Here is a 7,368-nt window from a genome sequence, read left to right as displayed (position 1 = left end):
CCAGCTAATCTACGATAACCATGTTATTAATTACACACAGAGAAAATACTAATGTTTGTTCAGTCATTGTGTTTATAGACTTTACAAACATCAGATTAGTCTAAACGGTGATATAGTGACGTGAAAAATGTGATATATACATATATATAGCTAAACTCAGCAAGGTAAACAACAAGGCGATTCCCATTTACACAGTGGTAAGAGTGCTGGACCGGAAGTGTCGCACAAAAAAACGGAAGCTGGCTGCGTTCTGTTTTGCCTCCGTGTTTCTGTGAAAAATAAGGTGGATAGAGACAATTTCAACACAAATTGGCTTCACTATAACTCGCAACATTCACAGACAAAGCATTTTTCTTTATCTGGACACATATTTCCCCCAAATATAACATGCAAATGTTATTAGCACAAGCCTTTGGAATTTTACATTGTATAAATTAGCCTAGCAGCTAGCAATNCAAAAAAACGGAAGCTGGCTGCGTTCTGTTTTGCCTCCGTGTTTCTGTGAAAAATAAGGTGGATAGAGACAATTTCAACACAAATTGGCTTCACTATAACTCGCAACATTCACAGACAAAGCATTTTTCTTTATCTGGACACATATTTCCCCCAAATATAACATGCAAATGTTATTAGCACAAGCCTTTGGAATTTTACATTGTATAAATTAGCCTAGCAGCTAGCAATCTTCTTCCTCTTCTCATATAAAACCAGGGACAACAGCAACATTTGACAAAGGTAACAGCACATAATTTGGCTTCATTACAACACACAAGGTTCACTGACAGAACAACTGTCATACTAAACAGGTTTTCCAAACAAATACAACATGCTAACTTTATTAGAGCCAGCCTATGGCATTTTACATTGTATAAATTAGCCTAGCGACAAGTGGAGATTTCCTCTGCTCATATGAAGCCAGGATAAATCCCTAAGTATGAATCCCTGAAGGATAAATCACACACAAGGCTTGAAATGCTATTTTTGTGGAGGCTTTATTATCTACACAATTTATTGTTTTTTCTCTGTTAAATAAAAGTAAATAAAAGCTTTATTTCCACAGAAGGAAAAGGTTTCAGCTTACAAAGATAGACAGTAGGTCTAGTTACATTTCTGGGGAGGTGCATAGGTTACGGTATATATGTCAACGCAGAGCCCACGCTGTAGCTATGACGTCAATTCAACGCAGATGTATGAATTCCACATAACCCCTACAACGGAGACCTTTGAAAATGCTGCTGACCCCATTTATGTGTGAAAAAGTTGGTGCTGCGTTTTAGTCTGGACAGACAGAAACGGAGATTTTAAAACAGTGACGCAGAAAGCCATGTTTGCTTTACCAATTGGGTCTCATCAGTCACGACATGTCAAGCCGAAACATTATAACTGGTTCTACACTTTTTTTGATTTTATCCTTCTTGTGTTGGAACTCCTTTACCATCACTATGGCGTTCTCTGGTGATGGATAATGCTCCCGGTGCCACACTAATATGTCATTGTATTTGCCTCGCAATGACTCCTAATCTGCAAAAAAAAAAAAGCAAAGAAATCTTACATTTCACCACCTCTGTTGTATTTTCTGTAAACAGCCAACCACAGAGCAAATAATCTGCTTCCTGTTTACATAGGCACGCAATGCCTGTGAATGTTATATGCATTTTCAGGTGTGTTTATATAGACAATGATTATTTCTGAAATGGTGCAACAATAACTGAACAATTTAATTTACATCACATCATGTACAAGTGCATTGTCTTGCTTTGGATTGTACAGAGCTTGATGTAATTGTGTCCCAATCTCTGTATCATCTTTTTGCTTGGTCCTAATTGAAATCCTAGCTGGTGCATTATCTCGCCTGAGATACAAGTGACCTTTGACTTTCTGTTGTAGTTGTACCACTCTCAATTCCATCTATGCGTCTATGAGCCCAATCATACTTGAGAACACACAAAAGTATTGAAAGGATGAAGGGGATGGCAACCTACAGGCCTCTGTTAATCACCCACATGTTGACTTCTAATAAAACGTGTTACAATTTATACATTCAGTGCAAACTATAATAATAACTTCCTTTCTTAAGCTGCATTCCCTGAGCATTATAGTACTTATCATACTTGCAGATCATGGTTTGTATACTCCAATGAGGATAAAAGACATCTGTAGCAACAGTGTGACATTCACACAAATAGATATTTAATCATTTTCACCCAAGCACTGGATAACTTGACATGATATGCAATCTTTGACAACAACTCCTCACCTCTTCTCTTCGATCTCCTCAAGGCATTAAAGCCAAGGACAGACAGGGCAGGAATTGTAAAGTGGAAAATATAGATGGGAATCTGCCAGAAGATGTTTAGGCAAATGGATGTGCATGACAAAGAAATATCTTCAAAAAAAAGAATTGTGACTCAAGAGCCAAGGTTGTTCCCTGGTTGGTGGAGTTTGAACTGCTGCTGTGGAAGACATAGTTTTCATGCAGAGATTTTGTGGAAAGAAAACCTTGTCATTGCACTTAGTTTAGTATTTCCAGAATCACCCAATACATTTCTATTAACTAAACTGGGCTGTGAGAGGTTTCCAGGTAATGGCCCAAACTTTAAATCCTTCTTTATGATATTTTTTTTTTTTAATCATCTAGTGTGAAACAAAAAAACCTACAGTAGGCCTATTTACTTGCTTTTAAATATGCGTGCCTGTGTGCAAAATGGCTGTCCATCATATCCAGCTATCCAGCGCTCTAAAGCTTGTTTGCAGATGACGTGAATTCTACGAAGGGAAAGCAGAAAACAACACATCACATAGAAAAAAAATTATGTTTTGTTATGGCACTGATGAAAATGCAACTAATTTGGACATTTCAGATAACACTTGAAGGGAGCATGTATTGTCTCTCATTCCAGTGACATTATGTGTTTTCTAATGAAACCACTGGTCACATGAGTCAAACACAGCAAAAGAAATGACTTTTTATAGTAATGTTATCTACAAGATAAAGGCCACAAAAAAGAAAGAAATAAAGCAGCAAAATCAAACAAAGATGGACAACACGCCATGGGAATAGCTGTGGTGTATGTGGGTGAGTAGCTGGCCGTCAAAGTCGTTTGCGTGAGAGAGCAACAGACATGATACAGAAACTGTGTGTTGAACATTAGTTCTGACATTAGTTCTGATTTAACAACATTGAGTGGAAATGTATCAGCATAACAACCATTGTGACATCACTGTGGTGTCTACAGTCTATCAGAATGTATTAGGATACTGACAAAGTTTCAGGTCTTGGCTTTGACTTGAAAGTGTTCACATCTGACTTAGAATGTAGCACTTGAAATCTTTGTTTTGTGTTGTTCCCTGATTTTAGCAGGCAGAAGGTAATTGCACAAGTCAACAGAGTCCATTTGGCAGAAGTTAGAAACCTAGTTGGTGCATTGTCATTGAGTTTGAGTGTGCAGGAGCAAGAATCTACATTGGATTAGACCCTAGAATGAGTGACCTGATGCATATTAGTTGGGATATTATAGTCAGATCACACTGCTGACTTTACTTGTCATTAAAATAAAAGAGTCTTTGTTTTGAAAAGGGACAACAAAAATGTGTTATGGAGCCAAACAACAGCAATTCAGCTAGCTTTTGAGTTTTACACATGTAAAACTGTTGAGGTAATATTGTGGGTTCTTTCCATAATTTTTGTGTCTCAGTGGTTGCTTTGTGTCTCTGTGGTTGTTGTCTCTTTGGGGTCATTTTTCTGTCATTTTTAGTCCTTTTGTGTCTTTTTGTGGTTGTTTTATGTGTCTTTGTAGTCATCATGTATGTTTTTGAGGTAACTTTGTGTCTTTTGAGTTGTTTTGCATCTCCATGTGGTCTTTTGTGTCTCTTTGTAGCCGTTTGTGTATCTTTTTGGTCTGTCTGTGTCTCTGTGGTAATTTTGCATCTTTTTGGTTGTCCGAATTCATGTTTTTGAGACTGCTATAGGTGCAGTGCAGTTCCAAGATGGAAACGCTCAGCCATGGAGGTGACTGCTTACTTTGCTCATGATATGTCTTGTAGCACATTGTTGGAGTCAACATAATGAAGTTCATCCTTTCATTTTAAGACACAGCCTGCTCTCACATGCCACTACCTGAAAACACCCACTTTCGGTTGTATTTCTCACTAACAGATACAACTGTTATTAATGTTTCTGACAGCACTTGAAGGCAGCATCTATTGCCTCTCATTCCAGCAGCATTATGTGTTTTCCAGTGAAGCTACTGGTCACTTGAGTCAACAACAGCAAGAGAAATGACTATTTATAGTAAACTTGCTCACATAATGAGCCACACACATCAGCTGAAATTAAAGTCATTTGATATCATTAATGTGCTGTACGCTGATTTATTCTCCAGTATCCCTCTTAACTGTCGCTGGAGCCCCGGCCTTTTGTTTTGTATGCGTTCATTTATACACATTTGGTAAATTCTGATAAAATGCTACTTAAACCTTTGCTTGTGATGTTGATGTTGTCACTGTAGTAGGTCATTTGTATATTCTTGCAATATTTTCCACAGGACATATACCACTAAATACTTCCACTTTGTACAAAGTGTTTATTAGCATCACTGTTTGCCTCTAATACGAAACTGTGAGTAATATTTTAGGTGAAAAGTATAAACATATGATGCGATGTGCAAAAGGAGAACACTTGAGGCCAACAATCTTGTAAGCATGTTATTCTTGCTGAACATATTTACCCACTTTGAGAAGTGACATCAGCTGCCTACATCAAATCATCCCTGTTTTTCTCTGCATGCTAATTATATGATTTAGTGCGTGCAAATGGGAACATTAATATCATTTCCTGAAAGTCCTCTTCCTAAAGTCCTGAAAAAAAGTGCTTTTACAGGCATACTTGTATCCTGGTTATGTTCAGGTTTGGGGGTAAACATCCTAATCCTGGTTTCAGAAACCCTAGAAAATACCTCATTCAGGCTTTGAGAAACCAATTGCACTGAACCTGTAAATAGTGGTATTTAAACAGGTAGTTCCAGTCCTTGATTATGATTAGCTGAACCCCACTTGAAGCCATTGAAAATACTGCATAGACACAGCTGTGACCTCGTTATAATTTCAGTATTACTCCGCCAATCAGTCACCTATTGTCATATGGGCTAAAGAGGGCAACAGCTACCTGAAGCCTGACAACAACAGGTCCCTAACCTTCTTAATCAATCCCCTGGCATCATCTCCATCCAAAGCAGACAAACTACACCTACCATCTACAGCAAGTTAACGATGTAACTAAGCTAGCTTGCATGTCCTTATTAGCCTAGCCTTAGTAGCCTGTTAAGCTCACTTTTCGCTGGCAATGTTGTCAATTGGTAGCGATATCATTTTTGTTACAGCGTAGCTCGAATACTCAACAAGTCACTGGACTACACTGTAACAAACATGATATCGATGGCATGTGACAACAGCTCGGGGAAAGTGAGCATCATAGTGGCTGAGAGATACATATGTAGTTGTAATTTACTGTATGTTATGTATGCTAAAGTCCATGGGGCTAAACTTCTGTGGCTCCATGTTGCCATGGATTTGTAAAGCAGCCGGCACATTATTACTGCATCTGTGTGTCATTTGGCAACCATCCTGCTAAATGTTGCTGAAGAACTACATTGCTTCGGGGAAGAAGGATTATTTGTTATCAATAGTTTATTAAATTTTCTGTTGCTGTGTGTTGATTTTATGAAACATTGCAGGGTAAGGTATATTTAGTAACCGATTTATCGAAGCAATAAGCCATGAGAGGCCATGGCTTAGAAAGTTACAGCTAAAATCACTCCGCGTACCTAACAATGCCTCTCAGCTGTTCTGAAATTATGATAAACCACTGCCTCTTATGGCTTATTCCTTATGTAAACACCATATCCAGGTTTTTGGTCACTGCTCGGTGCTTCTAGAAATAGAAAAATTGAAAGTCACTTTTACTGTAATGTGGAAGCTAAATTGGATTCTTGCTCTCCACCTCTATTGCTCCGACTGATGATTAGATTGAGAGGCTAAATGCAGCCGAGTGCTATACAGCAGTGTCCAGGCAGCCAGAACTAAAGTGACTTCAACTCCCCTCAACTGCTGAGGTAACTCAGACAGATGTGCTGCATGAGGAGGAGTAACTCTAACCATCTCATACATCATGAGCAGACTGCATAGAAATCTGATATTTAAAGAGCTGATTGTAAGTGTAACTGAGAGGCAATAGGGACGTCCTGAACTATGACTGTTCTAACCACATTTAAAGATGTTGAACATGTCTGTCTCTTCAAGAAGCACACATACTGTAGTCTTGTCCTCCCACGACTAAGTATGGAGTAAGATTAGGGGATTTCATACTGAAAAGCAGATACCCACTTGATTTAGCTTGCTCAGACAGGCTTAGACTTATAAAGGGAAGTATAACTGGGGTCAAAGACACATCTGCAGCACCACAAACGATTGTAAACCTGGTTATCATTTCTATCGATTATTTATGGGGCTTTTTTATGCCCTTTTTAGCTAGTTGACAGTAGAGAGATGACATGAATGAGGGGTGAGAGGGATTGGGCTGATTCAGGGGGGTTACAATTCTTGGCCTACACTTTAAGACCTCCGTCACCAGGAAGCTCCACATTTGAATCATTAACACATTATTGTGCAGGGATATGAATAACCAGGTTACTCTATGTGCCATGTAAAAGTCATATCCCAAATGTAATCAAAACAGGTATAAGACTGTCTCAGTGATAAAATATTGTACAGGTTGACCAAACCAGTCCCCAAAGTGAATGTTATGCAAACCACAGATATGTGATATTTGTACATTTTATATGTAGTGGATATTTTCAATTTTATGTTGTGACAACTTTGTGGTGAGGTTATGGCTTCAAATACCAAGTTTGGTCGCCATGAACACAACTAGACATGTCCCAAACTCTTGTCTTGATGTGTTCCTAATTCTTGTTAAAATATATCCATTTTTGTGGCTACAAACACGGCTGGAAGTGTCCCAAACTCTCAATGAAAAATACCCACTTTTGTCACTTTTGTGTCCGTCCTGAGACTCCCTGGCCGGGTCATACCAAAGACTATAAAAATGGGTCCCATTGCCTCCCTGCTTGGCACTCAGCATCAGGGGTTGGAATTGGGGGGTTAGATCACCACATGATTCCCGAGCGCGGCACTGCTGCTGCTCACCGCTCCCTCAGGGGATGGGTCAAATGCGGAGAACAAATTTCACACACTCAGGTGTGTGACAATCAGTGGGACTTTAACTTTAACTTTAAAGGCGCTGTATGTAAGAATGTGGCCAAAACGGTTACTGCACTCAAATTCAAAATACTGCCGCGAGTCGTGTCCGCC

The sequence above is a fragment of the Epinephelus moara genome, chromosome 13 (assembly GCF_006386435.1).
Source record: "Epinephelus moara isolate mb chromosome 13, YSFRI_EMoa_1.0, whole genome shotgun sequence".
Taxonomy (NCBI): Eukaryota; Metazoa; Chordata; class Actinopteri; order Perciformes; family Serranidae; genus Epinephelus; species Epinephelus moara.
Note: the sequence above shows the minus strand (reverse complement) of the source record.